This window comes from Mandrillus leucophaeus, unplaced genomic scaffold, assembly GCF_000951045.1.
Source record: "Mandrillus leucophaeus isolate KB7577 unplaced genomic scaffold, Mleu.le_1.0 Scaffold44, whole genome shotgun sequence".
In the NCBI taxonomy this organism is placed as follows: domain Eukaryota; kingdom Metazoa; phylum Chordata; class Mammalia; order Primates; family Cercopithecidae; genus Mandrillus; species Mandrillus leucophaeus.
The window spans coordinates 1,031,741-1,043,325 of record NW_012104698.1 but is presented as its reverse complement, the minus strand read 5'-3'; the positions used below and the strand labels follow the sequence as shown (position 1 = coordinate 1,043,325).

General features: G+C 51.3%; 1 protein-coding gene across 2 annotated transcripts in view; it reads right to left on the bottom strand.

Moving 5' to 3' along the window:
• NDRG4 (NDRG family member 4) overlaps positions 1-11,309 on the bottom strand; it is a 50,079-nt gene extending 38,770 nt beyond the window's left edge. Inside the window, exon 1 of one of the 2 annotated variants that reach the window (XM_011993995.1) lies at positions 11,021-11,309. The gene's annotated coding sequence lies outside the window, so the exon portion shown is untranslated. The remainder of the gene's footprint in view (positions 1-11,020) is intronic. The other variant, XM_011993994.1, reaches the window with a different exon arrangement.
• Between the last annotated feature and the right edge of the window lie 276 nt (positions 11,310-11,585).

Genomic DNA, 11,585 nt, shown 5'->3' with positions numbered 1-11,585 from the left:
ACTGCACTCCAGCCTGGGTAGCAGAAGACTCTGTCTCAAAAAAAAAAAAAAGTGGGGGAGACACGGCCAGGCGCGCTGGCTCATGCCTGTAATCCCAGCACTTTGGGAGGCCAAGGCAGGTGGATCATGTGAGGTCAGGAGTTCAAGACGACCAGCCTGGCCAACATGGCGAAACCCCATCTCTGTTAAAAATACAAAAATGAGCCGGGTATGGTGGCCGGCACCTGTAATCCCAGCTATACGGGAGGCTGAGGCAGGAGAATCACTTGAACCTGGGAGGCAGAAGTTGCACTGTGCCAAGATCGTGCCACTGCACTCCAGCCTAGGCAACAGAGTAAGACTATATCTTAAAAAAAAGGGGGGAGGGCAGACACGCCATTCTTTGACTCCTCTTCCCGCCTCCTGGCTGGAATACAGATGTGATGGCAGGAGCTTGAACTGCCATTTTAGGCTCAAAGGCAGGATTCTAAAGGTGGCAAAGTAGCGATATAGAATAAAGAGTCAAGGTACCTGAGAATCATGAAGCCATGATTTGGGAATCCTCTATTTTGAGATCCTGGTTATGAAAGAGAAAAATATACTTTTATCTTGCTTATTATTATCATGGGTTTTCTGTTACACACAGTTGACGCTAATCTGAACTTGGGATATTTTTCTTGGAGACCCACCCTATCGTCCTAAAAGAAGTCAAGGAAAAAGGAAAGGGTGGGGCTTTCCCAAAGAAAAACAGGGAAATGCTAGAGCGAACCTGCAACTTCCTCTCTCCGGCAGGCAGCATAATCCATGATGCCATTCTCTCCCGGCAGTTTAAACCGGCGAGCAGCCCCTCGTAACCCACACATCACAAGCTCACAATAATTGTACTGACATGGGTAACCATGACCTACATTAAAAGGTTAAAAGCAATTGGCACTTTTTGTCACAAATTCTCACATTTCTTTTACACGGGTGCCTCACGCAATTCAGCTGTGTATCTTCGCCTAATCTGGCAAATTTCCCAGATACACGTATCCTGGATCTTTGTGCAAGATTCAAACACGTAAACTGAGGCAATGAATCTTCTTTGGCACAGGAGTCTGCAATACAGTCTCCAGTAAACAGAAAGCCTGAGGGGCATCTTTCTTACTGGGCATTTTTGTCACGGAAAGCCCCATACTTCTCTGAAATGCCTAATATATTAGCATTTGAGGAATGACATTCATCTGGCAGAGACGGACTCTGTTGCAAGCAACTCCCAGAGCTTTCCTGCCTCAAATGCAATGTCTGCAGAGGGGGCTACCTGCATTGGTCCCCACCTGACACCGAGGTCCTTTCTTCTAACAGCACCTGGGTTTCCTTTTGGGAAACCTCCCTTCCCCATGCTCAGTACATGTGTTTCGGGCCTGAATGACCATACCCCAGGAGTGGCCCAGGCCTAAGGCATTCATTCATTCACCAGATACTGATTTGGCACCTACTGCATTCTAGGACTGGAGATAAAATACTGACCATTATAGACAAACATATCTACCTTCGGGAGCTTTCTGGGTGCTGGGGGGGAGGCAAACAATCAACAAACCTAGGTAAATTCAAAGCATGTCAGACGACCTAAGAGCAAAGCAGGAAGCAGCTTCACAGGAGGGGAGAGGGAGGGATGTGGAACAGGGTGGTAAGAGTGAGAAGCCACCTGCTGAGAAGGGGATGCGAGCAAGACTTGAAGAAGATCCGGGAGTGAGCCTTGGGATGTCCAGGAAAGGCACTCAGGGCAGGGGGAACAGCAAGTGCAAATGCCAGGAGGCAGGCGCCTGCATGTTTGAGCAAATGAAAGGAAGCCAGCCAGGCGCAGTGGCTCATGCCTGTAATCCCAGCACTTTGGGAGGCTGAGGCAGGCAGATGGCTTGAGGCCAGGAGTTCGAGACCAGCCTGGCCAACATGGTGAAACCCCGTGTCTACTAAAAATACAAAAGTTAGCCGGGCGTGTGGTGTATGGTGCACACCTGTAATCCCAGCTACTTGGGAGGCTGAGGCAGGAGAATCACTTGAACCTGGGAGGCAGAGGTTGCAGTGAGCCGAGATTGCACCACTGGACTCCTGCCTGGGTAACAGAGAAAGACTCGCTGTCTCTCTCAAAAAATAAAAAGAAAAGAAAAGTAGAAAAGCCAGGGTGGCTGAAGCAGAGCGAGCCAGGAGGCGAGGAGATGAGGACAGGGGTGGTAAGCGTTGGGGTGCTCGTCCCGTTCAGCCCTGAAGGTTGTTAGGGAGACTTTGGCCTTTACTCAGAGTATAAACATGCACTGGAGGGTTTTGAGCAGACGGGTGATGTGATACAATTTTCATCATGAAGGACTCCCCCTCACAATGTGCAGAATAGACCTGGGGGGTTAGGGCGGAAATGGGGAGACCAGTTATTGAGGCGCTGCTGGCTTGCCACACAGCGGTAGTGCAGGAGGTGGCCGAAGTCCTCAGCTTCTGGTATGTTCTGAAGGTAAAGCTAGAGGGACTCATGGATCCATCGGACATGGGCGGGAGAGGAAGAGGAGTTAGGGTGACTTGGTGGAGGCACGGAGAGATAGAGCTACCGTTTATGATTTAGGGAAGAACTTGTGAAGAAGAGGTTTGGGGAAAAGATGAGCAGTGTGGTTTTAGACCTGAGCCAGGTGGAGCTGCCCATGGGCAGGTGGATGTAAGAGTTTGTGCTTCAGGTTGGCACAGTGGCTCAGGCCTGTAATCCCAGCACTTTGGGAGGCCAAAGTGGGAGGATTACTTGAGCCCAGGAGTTCAAGACCAGCCTGGGCAACATAGTGGGACCCTGTGTCTACAAAAATTTAAAAATTAGCTGGGCATGGTGATGCATGCCTGTGGTCTCAGCTACTTGGGGGTGGGGGCTGAAGTGTGAGGATCACTTGAGCCCAGGAGATCGAGGCTGCAGTGAGCTGTGATCATGCCACTGCACGCCAGCCTGGGCAACAAAGACCCTGTCTTCCTAAAGAAAGAAATGAAGGGAAGAGAAAGGGAGCAAGGAGGAGGAGGAATGGAGGGGAGAGGAGGGAAGGAGAATACATAATACAGTTTTAAAAAAACAATTTGTACTTCAGAACCTTGGGAGGAACCACTTCAAAGATACCATAGAGAGAATAGATGAGGTCATCTAGGGAGTGAACGAGGACAGGGAAGAAGGTGTCCCAGCACTGAGCCCCAGAAGGCAATGAGGAGAAAGCAGCAAAGCCAGTGAGAAGCCACTGAGGCAGCAGACACCACCGAGGGGTGGAGTGGCCTGGAAACCAAGTGGACCGAGCCCTGGGCCCCATCCCAAAGGCCTTTGCTGGAATCCTTGGAGAGGGGAAGCTCTTCTCCAGCAATGGGGTTTTCAGGAGGATAGTCTGTGAGCCAGCAACCACATTGCCCTTGCGAGGAAGGGCCTGACTTAGAACTCAACAAATCCAGAGAACCAAACTAATAGGAATGAGGCAGAGAGAGACAGAGCCCGATGGCCCTGTGTCCACTGTGCTGGCTGGGGACAGCCCATGTTCCTCTCTTTGTATCACTCTAAGTTCGGTTTCTGTCACTTGCGCCCAAGACACCTCACGTACCTTCTAAGTTATTTTCTCCTGTGTGGTCCTGGGGGGCCGGGTGAAGCCAGCATCCCGCCTCTCCCTTTGGCAATCACACACAGGCAGCCGGGCCCCAGTGCAGGGTCAGAGGGCCCTACGTGCTTGATGGCAGGCCTTCCCCACCAAGCTCAAATGGCAACACCATGCTCCACTCCAGGGTAGTTCAGGCCTTTCCCAACCCAGGCACTTTCACTAAGCTATGATGGGGAAAAGCACCCCCAGGCCATCCTGGTCATCCTCCTGGGTGCTCACCTTGGGTTGTGGGTTGCAGGGCACCTCTGGGTCATCCCTGACAACGGCTCCTCTGCTCTGTCCGCATGGGCCAAGCACAGTGTGAATACTCTGCAGCTGGTAAGGACTTTGGGCGCGGTGGGCTGAGTGCACTTCCTTTATGCGAGAGGCAAAGGCTGGTGCGAGAGCTCTTCCAAAAACCTGAAGGGGAGCCTGCTGGCTTCCCTCTCCCTACCCCAGAGCCCAGGCCCCAACAGCACATTTATCCTCCAGAACACCAAGTGGCCAACATTGTCAAAAGTCACTTCTGGCATCCCTAGAGCTGTCAGGAAACAATTTGGGGTGTACAGAGTATGATCCTAGGGATTGAAAACACTGGACTTGGTTATGGGACTCTTCCACTCCCTGCTGTCTCTCTCTCACACACACACTCTCTCACACACACTCTCACACACACTCTCACACACACACACACACGCACACTCTCTCTCTCTCTCTCTGGGGAGAAGACACCCCAGAAATATTCCCTCTGTCCCCTCCAAAGAGGCTGGCTCCCGACCTTCCCCATCTCACTGCCTAGGACGGGTACTATCAGCAGACACACAGCACCTGCCCTGCCACCCCTGCCAACAGGTGAACTGAAGCAGCATCTAGGGCCCCAGGGGTATTTGTTATGGGGATTAAGACACCCAATCACGCTGGCTGGCAGATACATTCCACCTGTGGTTTGGAATCTAAAGCACTGAGGATTAAGAGGCGGGGAGGGGGTGGTGTATGATGAGAGCTTTCCTGGCTCTGTGAGGAGACCAGGTTTATGCTAGGCTGACTAGAAGTGCTCATCCCACTTAGGTTTGTGTGATGCTCTTCAGTTTACATAACAGTGTCATGGTGCTCTCCCAGCTGATCCCTTGACTACCCTGGGGGCAAAGCCAGGCTCAGGTCAAGGTAACACAGTCAGAGAGATCAGAACGAGGCTTGCAGACTCCAACCCACGGTGCTGCCCTCAGTGCAGGCCGAGGCATGAGTCTGATCTGCACACACCCCTGCTGCTTTCCTGTGGCTGCTATAATAAATCACCACAAAATTGGTGGCTTAAAGCAGCACACATTCAAGCTGAGATCGTGCCACACTGCCCTCCAGCCTGGGCAACAGAGTAAGACCCTGTCTCCAAAGAAAAAAAAAAACAAAAGCAACACACGTTCATCCTCTTATAGTTCTGGAGGTCAGAAGTCCAAAATCAATTTCTCTGGGTTGAAATTAACATGTTGGCAAGCTGTCTCCCTCCAGAGGTTCTGGGGAGAATCTGTTCCCCTGCCTTTTCCAGCTTCCAGAGCTGCATTCCTTGGCTGGCAGCCCCTTCCTTCACCTTCAAGTCCAACAGCAGAGCTTCTTGCTGAAGCAATCATATCTCCTCTTTTTCTGTTTTTGAATATCCCTTGCTTCCCTTTTTTTTTTTTTTTTTTTTTTTGAGATGGAGTCTTGCTCTGTTGCCCAGGCTGGAGTGCAATGGCATGATCTTGGCTCACTGCAACCTCTGTCTCCCAGGTTCAAGCAATCCTCCTGCCTCAGCCCCCTTAATAGCTGGGATTACAGGCACGTGCCACTATGCCTGGCTAATTTTTGTATTTTTAGCAGAGATGGGGTTTTGCCATGATTGGCCAGGCCAATCTTGAACTTCTGACCTCAGGTGATCCACCCACCTCGGCCTCCCAAAGTGCTGGGATTACAGGCGTTAGCCACCGCACCTGGCCCTGCTTCGCTCTTATAAAGACACATGTGGTTTCACTTAGAGCCCGCCTGAATAATTCTGCAAAACAGCTCCAACTCAAGATCCTCAATCATGCCTGCAAAGCCTCTTTTGCCACATCAGGTAACATTTACAAGTTCTAGCGATTAGGATATCTTTGGGGGCTATTATTCAGCCCAGCACACCCTCCCTCCAAAGTTCCATGGCTCCACCTTTGCCTCTGTTTTTCACTTTGCTGGTTCCTCCTCCTTAGACTTTAAGGAAAGCCACCTTCGCATCCGCCTTGAACCATTCCTCCTCCTGTCCTTTTCCTCTCTGTCCACTGGACTCCAGCTCGTCTTCAGAATTCCCACGGGATTGGTTCTTATCAGCATCTAGTGCTTTGCATTAATTTTTAGTTTTTTTAAATATTAGCCTCCAGATGAGAATTTTTTCGTTTTTAAAAACAGAATTTGAATTTCTTGTAACACACATTCACTGAGAAAAATGAGAAAAACAGAAGACCAAAAACAAGAAAGTAAAAACTGCATGCAATCCTGTTAATAGAAGCAGCCGCTATTAATGTGTCTCTAATACAAACCAACAGAAAATAAGTTTCGAAACATCTGTTGGACTCTGGAGTCAAGATATTCTGGTTCAAATTCCAGCCAGCCACTCACCATCTGTGTGCTCTTTGGCAAGTTACTGAACCCCTCTGTGCCTCACTTTACCTATCTGTAAAAAAGAAGAAATGATAGCACATACCTCCTAGGGTTGTTATGATGATGAGTTAACATACAGCATGTGGTTAAGACTGTGCCTGGCACACAGCAAATGCCATATACGTGTGAGCTGTCATCACCATTAGTATTACACTATTTAAGGGGACATCTGTTCAGATGGATAAATAACCTTTGGCAGTATAATTCGTAGCTACCTGGGGTTCTCTGGTATGAATGCACTGCTGCTCTACTGTTAGGCATTTAGGTTGTTTCCAGTGTTTTTCTTTTTTGCTTCTATAAACAATGAAGGGATAACCATCCTTGAACAAACACCTTTGCACACATCTTTATTTGTTCCTAAAAACTCAACTGCTGAGTCAGAGATCACACATATTTTTAAGCTATTGATACATCATTGCCAACCTGACCTTTATAATTCTCTACCCAGTGGAACAGCATGCCCCTCTCCCCACACCCACCCTCCCTGGGCACACCCAATGACCCTCATGTCTCCCCTCTCCTCCAAGGGGCCACATTTCCTTACTCAACCATATATGTGCCCCCACATCAACATCACAGCACCCCAGTGAAGCAGAGAAGCAGACGAACTGGAAATGAGGATTCAGGGTCCTGCTTTCAGCCTCCTAGGGCAAACCCATGCCTCAGTTTCCACATATGTAAAATGTGGGTCAACACATCTGCCAACAAACACTAAAATCGTCTATAAAATTGACTGGGGCTAGATATTCCATGGATTCAAATGAAACCAAAATTCTAAACAACAGGTAAAACTTTTGTTTCTTAATCACACATCAAGTATATTTTTTAAAATTTCCAAGATCCACTACTGAGGCTCCCCAGGGACCATTTCAGAGCCCAGATCTGCCATTTTAGAGCTCTGACTCTGAACCATTTTGGAAACATACTGCTCGAGTGCCGACGTGCAGAAACAATTGCCTTCCTACTTGCGAAAAGACCAGTGTCCCACTTTCACATATCAAACTAAAAAACAAAAAAATCACCCAGCTACCGAAGGCACCAGGAATCTGCCCTCTGAGAACTGTAATGAGCTCGTGTGCAGGTGTGACCGTGTCCTGGGCTCCCTCACAAGTATCATCTTGGCTCCCCACAATATATATATTTTTGAGACTCACTCTGTTGCCCAGGCTGGAGGGCAGTGATGCAATCTCAGCTCACTGCAACCTCTACCTCTTAGGTTCAAGCAATTCTCCTGCCTCAGCCTCCCCAGTAGCTGGGACTACAGGCACACACGACCAAGCCTGGTTCATTTTTGTATTTTTGGTAGAGAAAGGGTTTTGCCATGTTGACCAGGCTGGTCTAGAACTCCTGACCTCAGGTGATCCACCCATCTGGGCCTCCCAAAGTGCTGGGATTACAGGCATGAGCCAACTGCTTTGGCCTCACACTGTTAATGAGGGCTATTAATCCCATTTTACTGATAAGACTGAGGCTGAAAGAAGGTAAGAATTGCCCGGGAGCTGAGAAGCAGAGAGGAGACCCTGAAATTCACATCCTCCGATTCCAAAACCCCTGCCTTCCTTGCCCTTGTTGCAGCAAGACCCCCCTGAGGGGCCTGGAAATGGCCTCGATAAGCATTCGTGATTTATGAAGCCTCCAGATGGACCCCAACAGCCTCCTCTTCTCCCCAGAACAAAGAGACATGCTGGGTCTGGGCACGACAACCCATGGGTCTCCTTCTAGTCCCATATGTGAGGGGGTACCTGGCCTTCCCCACGATGTCAGAGCTGTAGTGTCTGGCTGGAAGGGCCCCACCCCGAGGCCATGCCCCTCTCACAGGAACCTGAGACCTAAGTAGGGTCCCCCAGAGACACATCTCAGAGAGGCCTGGACTGTTGGGAGAACCCAGTGAAGGAACTGGAACACCCTGGGGGGAGGGAATCTGGAAACTGGAGCACAGTGGGAGGAGAGGGGGCCCCCAGCACAGTGATGGAGTGCACTGGGGAGGCAGCCTGAGGACGCCAGCTCCGCGACTCTCATCTACTGTCCGCCTGCCAGAAGCTGCACTTGGCATCTTGCACACACTCACACCTAATCTCCAAAGGCCCCAGCCAGCTGGGCACCACGACGATCCCATTTTACAGATGAGGAAAGTGAAGTGTGGAACAGCTATTAGACTGTCCTAAAGCCAGGCAGTTAGAATGCCATGGGACAACTCCCGGCTCAGGGCTCGGTTCTGAATCCAGCGCTGCCTCTTCTGAGAAATAGGAACGTGAGGAAGTCACTGACTTCACTGGCAAGACGGGCAAGATAATAAAATAGGAGAATGTGAAAAGTACACAGAACTAAATCGGTATGAGTTTTTTTTTTTTTTTTTTTTTTTTGAGACAGAGTCTTGCTCTGTTGTCCAGGCTGGAGTGCAGTGGTGCAATCTCGGCTCACTGCAACCTCCCTCTCCTGGGTTCAAGTGATTCTCCTGCCTCAGCCTCCCAAGTAGCTGGGACTATAGGCATGCGCCACCACGCCCAGCTGATTTTGTATTTTTAGTAGAGATGGGGTTTCATCATGTTGGCCAGGCTGGTCTTAGAATTCCTGACCTCAGGTGATCTGCCCGCCTCGGCCTCCCAAAGTGCTGGGATTACAGGTGTGAGCCACTGCGCCCAGCCTTCAATATGAGTTTTTAAAATTCAGTAAAACAATTTCTGAAGGCTGATGTTGGGGCAGGGAGTTAGAAGCCTCTAAAGAATTATCCTAGAGACATAGACGCTGAGCGGACTGTGTGAGCCTAGCCTCAGTCAGCAGCCCTTGAGCATTTGCTGTGTGCCACCACAATAAAGTGGCCACCTCCCAGACTGTGACCTGCTTGTCATCCAGTGGGGGTGATGGGTCAAATTTCATAGACGCAGGAGAGCAGGGATAAAGGAGGGTGGGGACAGATCCAAATGCTCTAGGGGCCAACCAGCCAGAACAGGTGGGGCCCAAGAGGTGCCCACCAGGGTCTAGGTCCCAACCACGTGTGTTGCCTACACTATCTGAGCAAGCCTCACACCATCTCTTAGAGACAGGGGCCAACAGTTCCATCTTTAAGATGAGAGGGCTGAAGTCAGAGAGGTTAAGGAAAACGTCTGAAATCACACAGCTGGCTACTGATGGGGTTGGATTTAGAATCCAGATCTGTGAGAAAAGGAAGAGGACAGAGAGGAAAGGCTGTGAAGACCACAAAATAGCAACAGAGAGGATGGGTTGTCTCCCAGGGCCGGGTTGCAGGTGCAATGGGAGCCTGTGACTGAGGACAGTGACTGAGAGGGGCCTCATCCACCCTGGCCAGGGACTTAGAAAGTCCACCAGAATCTGGTGAGCCCATCTGGTGAGGGAAGGGGGGTCCTGACTCCTCTACCCAGGAGATGAGGGAACAGTGCATGGGGTCTCCAAAGCCTAGACCCCTCCTTGAGCCCCCTACACATGTCTCCTGTGAGCATTTCTCATCCAGGCCCTTTGGGGGCAGGAAGAGGGGGAGGAGAGAGGAACCAGGAGATCTGTTCACCATGCAGGGCTCTAAAAACCCATGGTGGGGGCCAGGTGCGGTGGCTCACGCCTGTAATCCCAGCACTTTGGGAGCAGGAATCACATGAGATCAGAAGTTTGAGACCAGCCTGGCCAACATGGTGAAACTCATCTCTACCAAGAACACAAAAATTAGCCATGCATGGTGGCGCATGTCTGTAATCCCAGCTACTCGGGAAGCTGAGGCAGGAGAATCCCTTGATCCTGGGAGACGGAGGTTGCAGGGAGCCGAGACTGTGCCACTGCACTCCAGCCTGGGCGACAGAGTGGGACGCCATCTCAAAACAAAACAAACAAACAAACAACCCATGGAACTGTAAGCCTTCCCAGGGGGTTAACAAGTTCAGCGGCCTGTGCTGTTCCCTTCCAAGTTGGGTGAGCTGGGCCTGCCTTAAGTGGGCTCCACAAAGAAAAAGTTGGCAAGGGATTGGAGGGGGTGCCAGCCCCGTGGCTAACTGGGCACAGCACTGGCACTTCTGAGCACCCAGCCCGTTTCCAGTGTCCCAGGAACAGCCTGCACCTTCCCTTCTCTACAAGTCTGTCACGAGCTATTGCTGCTTTATTTATTTATTTTTTTGTAAAGATGGGGTCTCCCTATGTTACCCAGGCTGGTCTTGAACTCCTGGCCTTAAGCGATCCTCTGACCTCGGTCTCCCAAAGTGCTGGGATTACAGGCATGAGCCACTGCGCCTGGCCTGCTACTGCTGATTTAATAAAACCTCACCCCCACCCCCACCTTTTAGCCCCTCCCCCCCAACACACACGCACATTCCAGGCCATTCAGCCTCCATACCTCTCCCGGATCAAGCCTCTCTCACAGCCCAGAGCATGGGCCAGTCCCTTGATCCTGAACCCATAATGCCACCTCCGTCTTCATTAACAGAAATTGTTTTTCGAGATCTTCAAAAGCTGCCCCCGACTCAGATTCCACCCTGTTTCCTGAGTGCACCCACAGCCTCGTAACAGGGCTCCTGGGCTCTGCTCCCTCATCGGCCATTAAGGTCCTCGAAGGCAGTGATCAGTCCCCTCCCCCAAGTGTCGGAGGACACTTACTGGAATCTGTGCTCATCTGACATACATGGATGGAGCACCTACAAGTCCCAGGCCTGGAGGAAGCCGGGCTGCTTTCCTTTCCTCCTGTCTGGGTCTCTCCACACCGGGGAGAACACAGAAGTCACTCCTCGAATCCTCCCCTGTCCCTTTTCCACCTCCTTTTCCTGACCGTTCTCTCTTGCTCTCCAGCCACTGCCCCCTGGATGTGAGTTTCCAGCAGGGCAACTGATCACGTCTCCAGAGGGACTCCAAGGCTGAGGGTCCCCAGTTAGTAGGGTCCAATCTGGCTTCCCACTTCCCAGGCCACTTGGCCTCCGCTCCCAGCAAGAAACTTCTCCCCCACAGAGAAAGACGGCCCAGATTGTCACAGGGGGCAGAAATAAGAGGTTCATGGCGCGGGTCCTGCCAGGAGCCCACGGGTCCTTTCTTAGAGGACAAGCGACACTGATTGGAGGGCAAGAGCCCTGAGCTAGCTTTCAGGGTCCTGACCCGAGCTCCGCTGGTCAGAGACCCCAAGGGGCCACCCCCTGACCGGTGCTCCTGCAGCCCGGACGCCGGCGCCAGGGATTCGCCACAGCCTCAAGTCCTCTCCTGGGGCCGGGCTCCGCACAGAAACAGGTAGCACAAAACTAGGAATTAGTGGGGATCCGCACCCCTTCCTGCTCGGACCCGAGCCGCCCCAGTCCCCGGCCGCCGCGCCCGGAGCCCGCTCCAACTCGG